At 34.0% G+C, this 13,294-nt stretch overlaps 1 protein-coding gene across 2 annotated transcripts in view; it reads right to left on the minus strand.

Annotated features, from left to right (window-relative positions):
- LOC126966870 (homeotic protein antennapedia-like) overlaps positions 1 to 13,294 on the minus strand; it is a 254,008-nt gene that overhangs the window by 149,280 nt on the left and 91,434 nt on the right. Inside the window, exon 2 of one of the 2 annotated variants that reach the window (XM_050811150.1) lies at positions 1,247 to 1,296. The exons of the other annotated variant lie outside the window; for it this stretch is intronic. The gene's annotated coding sequence lies outside the window, so the exon portion shown is untranslated. The remainder of the gene's footprint in view (positions 1 to 1,246; positions 1,297 to 13,294) is intronic. 2 annotated transcript variants of the gene reach the window in all.

The following is a 13,294-nucleotide window of genomic DNA, read 5'->3' on the forward strand; positions in this document are numbered from 1 at the left end:
TGCATCGTCCGACTCGTAGTGAAAACACGAACCATTCTCACGTCTATCGAAGCCTTTTACAGACGACACCCTTGTTACGCGAGCCGTGATCTAAATATTGTGAGCCTAGATACAACGTTTATCAAACTTTACAATAATGAGTCTAATCATACAGATTTTTTTTCAAATTTTCTCACCTTTTTAGAAAAATATTCACCAGGTGTAATTGAATTTATTTCTGAAGAAAAACTGACACATTCACACAAACTAGTTAATGAAAACAAAATTAATACAAAAGAACAAAAAAAAGGAATTCGATTAGGAATAGCGTGAAACAGAATCCACTTTCTAAAATTCCAAAAGTACTAAGCAATTTATTGAAAATTCATTCCTTGGGTTTAGTTTTTGTGAATATAACTAATTATATTTAAGCTATCTCAAACCGAATGGGACCTATTCTTACTTCTATGGAAATTCTATTACAGCCACTTTGTTAACTTATCTGACGTCTGAAGTTTTCCTAAACTCATACAACTTAGGGACGTTCAAACTCTTCAAAGGCTGGCAACTTTCTTTCAATCTTTTGACCTCTAGAATTGTGGATAGCGATGGAAGGCTGTTTTAAGTATTCCACTATGTGAGTTACTTGTATAGCTATATAAACTTTTCCTTCTCTTTAAGTGATTGATAGTTTTAAAGAAACTTTATGAGTAACATGCAAAGTTTAAATCTTAGTTTACATCCATACTCTGTGGTTTTGGAGTACACCAATGCATTAAAAATAGGTACTTATGTTTGATTAGTAAGCTCAAAATGAACTTACAACTAGGTTTCTAATACTGACCAAATGGAATTGAACCAGAGGCTCTTTAAAGTAGGTATGCCTCTTTAAGAAAGTAAATCAGTAAGGCTAAGTGGCATAATCAACATTTTTTGCTAAATAGTAGTAAATAGTTGAAACATAATAACATAAAGATTATTTTTGAAATAAGACAATATTTCATCTATTTATGTTAGCCCGCGTGTATGCTCGTTTCTCCTACGCATTTATAGGAAAAATTTCCTTATAAATAACATATTAATAATGATAAGAATAGGTAATGAAGGAATAAACAAAATTAAAATATAATTAAATGCTATTAATGTTATAAGTTAATTCAATATCAGATTAATTCAAGGCGATGCACCATTAATCACAATAATAATGTTAAGTTAATCAAAATTGAAACCAACTCATACAAAATTTCCTACATCAGTAATACTTTACCATTAATTGACACCTTTGCACGTAATCGTTGATGCAGCAATAATAACTACCTGAAAACAAAAGAATACATTTCAATAAGCATCATAAATGTAAAAGACGATTGAGAAATCATTGAAACGTGTGAAATCAATTAAAGAGTCACCACAGAGCGGCGTGGGCCCACGGTGAACGCAGCCGTACAATCTGACATTTATGAGTGCCATAAAGACTTTTACTACTTGTTTAGTGAACATAAATGTCTTTGCCTTGTGCGCTTAGCGTCCTCCGTATTTAAAAGCCTAGGGTTTCGAGCAGCTTACTCTTCTTCACGATTTTTTGTGTTGTTCTCTTCAATTGTATTACAATTTGCTTATTTTTCAAGTGGTTTTTACTTTTGATTGAGTACACTACTTCATAAACTAAAAATTTATAAACGCTAAATTTTCACGTAAAAAACTTCACATGTTGTCCTAGTAGAGCAGTTTTTTTATAACAATAAGGGACGACACGAGCAGGACTTTCAGCTGATGGTATTTTATACGCCTTGCCCATACCAATGCAGTGCCGCTCAGGAGGCACTAAAATTGTAGTCGTCACCTTGAGACAGAAGATGTTAAGTCTCATTTGCCCAGTAATTTCACTAGCTACGGCGCCCTTCAGACCGAAACACAAAAATTCTTGCACAGTACTGTTTCACGGCAGAATTAGGCGCCGCATAACATTTCCGTCATCCTGTGCAAAGGAGCCTCCTACTGGTAAAAGTAGTTTTGCTAAATAGCGTCGCTGTACGATTCCTATACAAAATGCTTGAACATGTTAGCCATAGAGATGCAAGTTTTTTCCAGTGTTTATATTCAGTGTTTACCCTTCTAGTAGTGAGGCCTCCCGTTGTTGCAACAGACGAATAATGAATTACAAATGTGATGCGCCGGTCGATTAGTTGTTAATTGCTTTTTGACCTAATCTGATTGTTAAGACGTAGTAATGTAATGTGACTTAAAATTATATGATCTAATAACATATGTTCAGTGTTCAGATTGTTTATGTTTTAGAACAGATATTTATTACCACATACGTCTTTTATTGTTTATATTTTTTGTTTATAAGTTTTATTATAAGTGATAGTCTGAACTGGTAAAATTATTTTTTGTTAATTATAATTTTTAAATCTGTTTTAAATATAATATGTAGATTAATTGAATATACTTAAAGGAAATGTTATGTACATTCAGTTCCACTCTCCGTTCCTATGATTTGATTCAGCAAATTCTATCCAAATTTCCCAATATAACCACTTCAACTAAAATCGACAAATTGAATTTACCTAAAACTATAAACTAAAGATTACTTGATTATATAGAAAAACATGCAAATAACGAACACATTTTCTGTCTCTCCTATCCCTTTGATAACTTTCTTTCGCCAATATTCTTTATATGTGGACACGGTCTTACAGTTTTATATATCGATTTTTTATTACCAATTTATACATATACCTAGTGATTATATAGCCTTATAGCAAAAGTGTACGCATAAGACCACGCGACTGACGTGAAAAGTTTCCCCCGTAGAAACAGAGTCTCCCGTAGTTTACCTTATCCAAACAAGCGTTACAAAGTCGAGCGATTGAACTTTAATAATAATAGTCTCATTCGAGATAAATATAAAGGAATTACAGTTTTCAATAGAAACAAACAACTACGAATAAACTTGCACCAATATATTATGAATACAAGTGAATATCATAGACACAATTGAATATTACTTAAGTGAACCAGACTGAGGTCACCTTAATCCATAAGGCAGCGCTGCTTGCTATGCTTAACATCGCTTTGTTTATTTCCCGTTCCAAAAGAAAGTCCTTCTGCATACCATAGATAATATATTCGTCCGTCAAATCATACGTTGTTTTCGCTACAAATTAGACAATTAAGAGTCGCTATGTGGCGCGAAATCTATTCAATTAAAGCTGAGTACGCACCGGTCACCTACCGCGGCGATTTTTAATAATATGTATGCGACGCGCGATTCGAGCAGACGATTCGCATATCAATGTGTCGGTTATACTGATGAAAAAATAAGCGCGTGTCGATTGCGAATTATGGAGGTGTGACCGGAGCTTTTAAAACAAATTGCTTTCATGCGTACGTAAATTACATACTTTAGATATTTTGAGTTAATAATTTCAAAATTTAACAATATAACCATTATATATTTTACTTTATTAGAAGATAATTTATTCTTATAAATAATTGTTCATTATGCTTAAGTTTTTGACGAGATACTTTTCATAAATGGTTTTAGAGAGGCGTCTAGCATCTGCGTATCTTTATTTACTATTACTTATATAACATTATGATCTATTAGATATCTAGTGTGTTCAGAATATTAATAAGAAGAACTTTTAAATTATTTTGCACTACCATTGTTCTAGCAGGACTTAAGCATTAGTCACTTATAATTCTAAGTACGCCACGTTGTCACACCTAGATAGTTATGCTAGGTATACATAAATTTCAATCAATTATTAGGATATCAAGTTACCTTATGGTGGTGGATATATATTCTTATAAAGCAGTAGTAGGTATTATATTAATAGAGTCTTGCATCTTTGTGCCGTTTGATGTCGAGACACTTTGCCCGTGGGGCCCAGGGGCGCGGAGAATGAACAAAGTAATATATACGCGCTTCAATAGGGCTCCTGGAAACCCAAGCGCTATGTCTCAAGATGACGAGCGCAGTTGTAGTACCGCTCGGAATTTTTGGGGTTTTTCAAGAATCCTGAGCGGCACTGCCTTGTTTTAATAGGCAGGGGCGCAGGGCGCGTCAATTACCATCAGCTGAACGTCCTGCTCGTCTCGTCCTTTATTTTCATTAAAAAAATGTAGTTCTGTTATTACAAAAAGTGAAAAATAGGTGATTAATAATTAAAAAAATTGATGTTTTAATTCACATACACTGTAAATAGAGGTATTATGCGAGGAATAATGTAACGAATAACTTATTTTTTTTTTTATGGAACAGAGGACAGACTGAGCGTACGGGTCACCTGATGTTAAATGATCGCGGCTGCTTACATTCTCTTCCAACACCAGAGGAAACACAAGAGCGTTGCCAACCCTTTAAAAAAAATCACGCTTTTTTTCTTTTAAAATGGGTACTTTGTACCCATGTCATATCGTCCTGGAAACACCACACGCACGTGGAGGAAACTTCCTTGGAAACCGCACTGTAGAGGAACGCTGCATATCCAGATGCTTGGGATGATATCCTCATTTGTGGCATGTACAAAGGTGGATTTCAGCGGCAGGAATCAGGCGAAACAGCTCTTCGGAACACTCCGCGTAATAAATACGGTAGAAGACACACAATGGTTTGAAAGGTTTCCAGTGCTCTATTAATTATGTATATATATTTATTTGTTCCTATTCTACTTATAAACGACTTGATCAAACTTATAAATTATTTCACGTATTATTTAAGTCCGACTAAAACTTCAATCGTTGCCGAAACAACGGTACCGCTACAAATTTGACGCCTTAGCCGATGCATTTGCCGAAATTAAAATATTAAGCTATCAATACGGAATACCAAATACAATATATTAATATACAAGTAGTAAAGGCTATAATTATGATTGAATATTTCATTAATTTACTTATTTGCCATACTCATTTTTATATTTCATTTACTGAATCTACAGAGGAACTTAATGAACTTAATCTTTAATGATATTAAGATGAACATCCACTAGTCAGGTGTAGCGTTTATGGAGGCAAGGGGTAGTGTCAAATCTCACCTAATCTCACGTGGAGAAGAGGATATCTCGGAAAATATCACGCATTTTTTTTACCGCAAGAAATAGTATAAAACTGTGAGTTTTTTTTTTAATTAAATAAAAGTAAAAGTGGATTCTGAATTAAATTTAGTTATGTTGTTGTCGCATTGTTTTTTTGAATAAATCAATAAATCGGAGATAAACTCGTTTAATTACACTTGCATATATAACATAACAATACATATTTTAATTAATCTTACGTGAAATTGGTGGTGGGAGGTGTTAAAGAAAAACATCACAGCTCACTATGGGAAGAATAGAAAAATCGCTTGCTTCACGTGATTAATGGATGTCCAAAAAAAATAGACAACAAAGAAGAAGAATGAGAACAACATGCTTACAAGAACAAATGCATCAAGTTACTAACTTTATGCGTGACTTTAAGATAGATTTATTTAATGAATTTGCTTTAACTGATTGATTTTTTTTTAAAAACCACTTTTTCATGTTCCAGCTGATTTTTTTTATTAATTGTTAATAGAATTAGTAGAAGGAGATATTATTCTCTTTGTTCTATTTCAGTTGCAATGTAAAAATACATTGACTTTATCTAATAAATTGAAATTCGATTTTGTTTTTGTTGTTAAATGCTAATATTTACCGACGTGAAAAGATGTTACGTTACAAAGTGTGCTTATTTACGAGTATTTAACAAAAACTCACGAGCTTACAACACGTCAAAATATTCAACATATTCAACGTTTAAGTCTGTCAATTCCCTTTTTGCGACTGTTAAAGGTCTCGTTAAGAATGACTAATAACAGCAAAAACATGGCTACCGCTCCAAGAATTTTTATTTGCTGAAAAAGACATAAACAGGCCGTTAAACCAACATTTGTATAATAGACAACCCATTTGTAAATATGTTAGCATAAAAATTGTCGTATTTGTATGTCTATTTATCGTTTTATTAGAACATATCAATTTATTTTGTCCAATTAGTAAAAAATCCAATAAGAATCAACGGAAACGTTGCCAATGTTACAGATAACTTGAATAGAGGCTTATCAAATATAATTTAAACTAATTTAGATTAAATTTAGAATCGTGTATATTTAAAACCTTTTCATCTATTAAATATTAAGATTGGTGGTAATATCTATAATATTAGCAGGTTACATTAAGTAATTTAACCAATGAGAAAGCTCATGGTCGCTTAGAGAGCAATGGGCTAAGCTCGGAGTTTCCTGCGAGATCGAATCAGAAATGAGGAGATCCGCAGGAGAACCAAAGTCACCGATATAGAACCAAATGATTGCGAAACTGAAGTGGCAGTGAGCTGGATACATAGATCGACGGACAGATGTCATTTGGGGCAGTAAAGTCCTCGAAAGGAAAGGGAAATATGCAGTGTTGGTAGGTACCACAAGATTGACGGAAGATCTGGTCAAGATGGCCGGAACACGTTGGATGAGGGTAGCGCAGGACCGATCATGCTGGATATCTTTCGAGGAGGACTTTCTCCAGCAGTGGGTGTCTTCCGGCTGATATGAATTATGAACGATATCAAAAGAAATAAGTTGAAAATACTTTATGATGAACGAGATGAATGATCTTTGGCCATTACATTGCTAGAGATAATTCTTATCATAATTATAAGACATTATGACATAAATAATAAATTACAACTAAAAGATTATTAGTAAAAAAAAGTACAAACACACGTCTTCCCGATTATCTTATTTGTCCATGTCCCGGCAATCAGTGACAAGATTGATTTAAATGTTAATCAGGAAATGTCACATTTATTAATTACACATCGAGATAGAGGAGCGTGCGGCAGTCGAGTCTCGCTAACGAATCATTAAATATGCAAACTCAAATTACGCGCGCTGATTTCAACCGAAATTACATCCGCCATTTGTATTTCAGTTACTACCATCACAGGTGAATAATAAAAAATGCATGTAGATTTATAGCTAGTCATAATATACTATTCAATATTTATAGTAAATGTTATAGGGCCATCCATACTTTATGCTCCCTTAATCAAAAAGTTGTTACTGGGATATGAGAGACAGTCCTCATTGAAGGGAATGCATGCAAGCAGAAGAAAATCTGATTTTTTCACAGAGAGACTGAACAACGGGCACAAATTCTGCCATCTCCAGTCTCCTGACGCTGATAGCCTAAAAAGGGATTAGGAATTGGAAAATTGGGAAAGAGAAGAAGGAATCTACTTCTTCTGCCATAAAAGTCCAATCATGGAGCTAAGTTTGTAAAAAGTCCAGTCAAGCGAACAAATGAATAACCACTCGATAAACGGACTCTGACTTAAAACATCGACAAAGCTTAGTTAATATAAATATTTATATATATTTTTCAACTTATAAAGCGTAGGTTTTGTATCTATATAAATACGAATCAGCTATTGAAAGAAATATCCAATATTTAAGTTCACAGTGTTACTCAGGAATCATTAAACCTTGCTAAATTAAGTCTTTTTTGCTATTTTTCAGGATATATCATAAACTCAAGGCATTTTAATCTTATGATAGGTTCATGTCATGATCGCAATGATTAATAAACGTTAATAGAAATTAAAATTGTGAATGATCAAATGCTTTAGATGAGCTGAGAATATTTGGTGTGGAAATAGTATTGAATGCTAAAAGAATAAAAATGTTATTCGCTTTGAAAATCTTCAGCGCAATTCTATCAGTAAACAAATAAATCAAAACGCTCTTTCAAAGAACAATAATATCGTTGTAACTACTGAATAAATTGTTCGAAACACTAACATTAATAACATCTCAACAAGTCAGTGTGTCACATAAAATTTCTGAGCCATTTGCCGTTTCAGGATGTTGTATGATGCACTGCCATGATTTGTGCTTCCACGTTACTGAGTGAAACAGCTACATCCATTATATAAACTGCGAAATACAGCATATTTTTACCTATGGCTGAATTAGTTTTATGTCGGCTAGTAACAGAATAAAAACAGCGCTTACTTGATAGTAGGTAGATATGTTATACATACTATAGTTAAAAAGAAAATGTTTCTCTTATAAAAATTATTGCGTTTCTTTTGCCATTTCTTGTGGTGGTAGTGATTTAAATGACATAAAAAAACAAAAAGGACATATTGAATTAGGCGTTACTTTGCGGAAATCCATAATTATACAAATTATTTAAGTTTTCTTTAGTGTTCATACCGCCAATATTTGTTTTTAAAACAATACGACACGTGTTTCGCCTCTACACGAGGCATCCTCAGGACGTGTCGAATTGTTTTAAAAACAAATATTGGCGGAATTAACACTAAAGAAAACTTAAATAATTTGTATTACTAGACGTAGACAAATCTATCCTTTTACGCTTATCTACTTACATTTCATTAGTCTATTGACAGATAGCATTGGACTAAAACTATATTGGACATAACTATGGATAGATAAGTTCTTGTCATTAAACGGTGACAGCAATGTAACCGTAAGTTAAACTAAGGGTAGATAGGTTATTGAAAACGGCCGTTAGACAAGTCTGGGGGCAAGGTAGTGCCTCCTTTAATATCCTTTTCTCGAAATAGTTCAAGCTATTTTCGACCCGCTATATGTTCCTTGTGGATAAAATTAGAAGCCTGAATTTTGAGCCAGCAAGCAGGCTTTGTATAAATTATAACTAGTCAAAGTTTCTTTATTTTGTCACTGCTGACTGACTGACGGATCATTAAAACTCTTAGGTACAGCAGCAACAGCTAGCAGACATAGAAACTTAAAATTTAGAAATAGTGTATAAGTCAAGGGAAAATAACAAAATATTGGTTCAGTTATCTAGATACACCAACTGCATAAATAATTTTGTAAGCCACTATAAAGTATATGGGATTACAAAGTTATTTATGCAGTTGGTGTTTGTGTGGCAAGCTTACGTGGCACTTTTGAGAGTTACAAGTCTTGGCGGCTTACACCTAATTAATGTTGACTTTGAAAGTATTCTAGCGCAGGAATCCTCAATTTGTGAATACAATAGACTGAAATAATTGTTCCGGAAAAGTAAAAGAGGAAGGCTATCTAGAAAATTAAGAAAAGCTCTAATGACAGTCGGTGTAAGGCTTTAAGAAAATTCGTTTCTGGTATTCAAGAAGGTACCGGAAAGGAAAAAAAGTAGTAATTTCTACAAAAAGTAATGAGATGCCATCAAAACCATAACTTGTTAAAATAACAAAACTCGCAACTCAGTTCTTCTACCGTAAAAAGTAGTGAAATCCATGTAATATCAAGTCGGTCAATTATTCAGTCCCAACTTAAAGGTCCTTCTATCTTAAGTTATTACCTAATTAGCTAATCTAGCAACATCTTATAGTAACCATAACAATATTAAAAACCTTTTATGTTTTAAATAAATAGATTGACTTGGCGATCGCACTAAACAATCTTTTTTAATATAATATGTATTACTATGGACTTACATGGTTTTTTAATTAACGTCATGCGAGGTCTATGATCGTGTCGTGTCGTAGGAGAAATATTTTAGTTACAAATCTAAAGTAAAACTAATTATATGACATACTTCTCGTGTCGTGTCGTGTTAAAACTATTTTAAATGCGAATCTTTGTAATATTGTGAATTTTTGGACACATGTGACGTATTGACAGTGTCACTTTCTAAAAATACTTACCCAAAGTGGTAAGAAACATGATCAGCGTTCAAATAGATTATTCTATTTGTACTCCACTTATGTTCGCCTGGTAGGAAAACATTTTGAGTGCAAACCTCTGTAGTACTGTGACGTTATGGACTTAATATGTGACGTATTAACAATGTCTCTCTTAAAAATACTTACCAAACTGTGGTAAATCACACGTCATCGGTCAGTCTTCTAATAGAATATTCTATCTGTACTTCACTTATGTTCGCCTGGTACAAAAAGACACTCTGAATTAGACGGAGCAGCGCTTTTCCGTAACGGCTTTTCCGCTGCTTATGGGTTTTTCATCTTCTACTTCTTATGATTTCTATTCAGGCTGTTTCTCCGCAACATTTTGTTTAAAAACGTCGATCCAAAAAATGGATCTACATCGAATGCCAATACGTTAGACAAAAAGTTTAGAATCACTTCCCGGAAGCTAATCGGTGTCACATTGGCCAGCTAGCGAGTAGCTCCCAGCCCTACATTAACATTCACCTAACAATGACACCGGAGCACGTCCACGTAGAATAGAGCCATAATGTTTTTATTATCCCTTGTGAGCCTTACTAGGATGTCGCGGAGTTCGAATATGAAATTTTGATTGATTGACATATAGATAGCATGCGACGTTGCTTGTCGTTTGATGTAATTACAAAATGTATGTGTTGATTTGAATCTTTATGGGCCCATGGCAGTAAGTTATAGCCTCTAAATTAGGAATATGTAGCTCGTGAAAAAGTAAAGAGTTCTACAAACAATATTCAATCCAGAAAAAAACGTTTATATTTACATGATTTTTGTCCGTTTGTCTGTCTGTATGCATATCCGGTCAAAACGCAAAAATTACTCAATAGTTATTATTGTAATTTTGCATGAATTAACAAGAGGTCGAGACAGATTACTAATGCCTATTCTCGCCATAAATTGTTACTAACAAAAAGGTATATATTTTCCTATGATTGTTGTATATTTTGTATTTGTTTTATGGGTACTTTTAGTCATTCCTAGATCTAGAGATTTTTTAAGCGACTCGATATTGGCGTATTGCTTAGAGCAGGCCTGGTCTTCTAAAATTAACCATAATGTAGTCCAAGGGGTTCAGATAGTTCTGCAAGATCGGATCGTTGAATTCCAGCCTTGGTAGTTCGTGCCTTTGGATCAGGTGCAAAGTCTTGTTTGAAGGTTCAAGATACATTTTAAAAAGCGTATTATTAAGAGGTTTCACAACACGATAAAAGCTAGTCTCTTGATACACTTTGGCAATAGTCTTTATTAGTTTTTTACAAAAATGAAGCATTGTGTCGAATTAATAAATCCTCCCCCCCTCCTCTCAAATCATGAGTGATATGACCACGTCGCACTTCTCATTCGCGTCACATTATTCAGATCTTACACTTGGTCATTTCGCTTGTTGTAGCAAAATTTTTTCATCGGTGAAAAGGATATTCCTGTTTTTTATTCGCGTATCGGGACGGCAAGCATTTTGATTAAGCCACTCTCTTTAATTGTACGGATAGAATTAGGGCATGTCGTGTATATTAACGATAAGCACCATACTTCAGTTTTTCTTTGGTTATACACGAATAGATCAAGCGGGAATCTTCATTTATATCGATAGCATTTTCTGTTGCTTATAGGATTTCTACCAACACAACACTACCAACGCTTCCATAAATGACGCTCTGAGAGAGCAGAAAGGTCAATTCTCGCAGTTTTTTTTAACTAGTTTAAAGAATACAATTGTAAATATGGTTTATTGCCTAGCGAAACTCTCTAAGAAAAAAGCGATGCACTCGATTGTATGAAACGTGCTGTCATTGACAAATTGACAGATGACGGATATAATCTTGTAAAAAACGGAGATAGCTTAAATCCACTACGTTTTAACCAACTGATCGCTTTCAAACTTAGCCGGATTATACTTCGTCGCCAAACGCCATACTGTAATAACTACTGTTTCAAACTTATGTCAAATCACTGCAAATTTCATAATAAACTTAATTTCGATTTTTACTTAGGCACGGGAGTGCCTCTTATTTATTTACGTACAAATTTACATCCTCTTTAATGGTTATAAGCATTGTTAAGTTGTATTCATAATCATTTACCTATTCCCAGTTCCCAATCATCAGATTAATTTTATTCTAATAAGATATTTTGAAGATAATAATAACACGTCAGAACTCTTTAAAATGCCAACTTACAATTGACGCGGTAGAGTTATCTGACACTAATAAACAATTCTAGTAAATATATATTTGAGGAAGCTCAGATAATTATAGCCTGTATGATTTAAAAAAAAATTCTTTACGGAGCTTAGCGGAATTTTCCCCTAACTTCATCTCATTCCCTCTTTTTTATGTAGCATCTAATCTATTTATTAACCCTTCACATATATATACATACGTCTTGATCTTATCAGAATCCGATTCGATTTTTTCGATTAATGTCCTGATGGTTTCATTAATCTTTCTACTCTGATGTCAAAAACTTGTTGCGCGCAGGTTTGGCGTCTTTATGTGAAAATGGACAAACATATATATAACGAATTGTCACGAAGCTCATCTGTTGGTTTGCGAAACGTTTCCGGCCTTTATTACTAGCTTCTGTCCGCGAATTCATTCGAAAAAGGCCTAGTCACACACAAAGAACGATGGCGAACGAAGCCAGATAAGTCTTCTCATCATCTCTTTCGCTTTTATAGCTAATTATATTCTTTCTGTTACGTTTCAATACTTTCGCCGTAGTTCGCGATATGTACCCCATATAAAATATAACCCGCTCGGAAACTCTTAAGTAAAAGTACCCTATGTGTATTTCTGAATTCCATGACAATTAATGTGGAAATTCATCTTAATGGGTGGAGTAGATAAGGCGTGGCGACAAACAAACAAACTCATATTCACATTTATTATATTAGTACGGATTAAGTGCCTTATGCATACCGTGAGAGGTGTTTAAATTGAACTAATTTACGTTCAGACTAAGTACAGAAGATCAGGATATATTTAAAATATATCTACTATTTACTTATTATAAATAGACAGATCTTGAATCGCGAATGAATGTTATACCGGTAGTATTTATAATCATGTCTGCCTAGATATGGAAATTAATATTAGTATAGAATTTGTAGGTAGACCTGCATATTGAATAACAGATGAGACCGTACTGTTTGAACTTCACGTTATAAAGGTCGGACAACTGTATTTATTTAAGCAATCCAGTTGGCTTTTAAGTTATATATAAACTCTGTCTTAAAGCCTCACGTTATATTGAATAATATTATATTGAATAATATAATTATTATGTAGTTTTATATGGGAAAAGGTGTACAAACGAGCGGACGGGTCACCTGGTGTTAAGTGATCACCGCCGCCAACATTTTCTTGCAACACCAGAGGAATCACAGGAGCGTTGGCCTTAAAGGAAAGTGTACGCGCTTTCTTTGAAGGTACCCATGTCGTATCGTCCCAGACACACCGCACAAGGAAGCTCATTACACAACTTTGTAGTACGTGGAAGAAAGCTCCTTGAAAAGCGCACTGTGGAGGACCACCACACATTCAGATGGTGGGGATGACATCCCAATTTG

Source organism: Leptidea sinapis, chromosome 11 (assembly GCF_905404315.1).
Source record: "Leptidea sinapis chromosome 11, ilLepSina1.1, whole genome shotgun sequence".
Classification (NCBI taxonomy): domain Eukaryota; kingdom Metazoa; phylum Arthropoda; class Insecta; order Lepidoptera; family Pieridae; genus Leptidea; species Leptidea sinapis.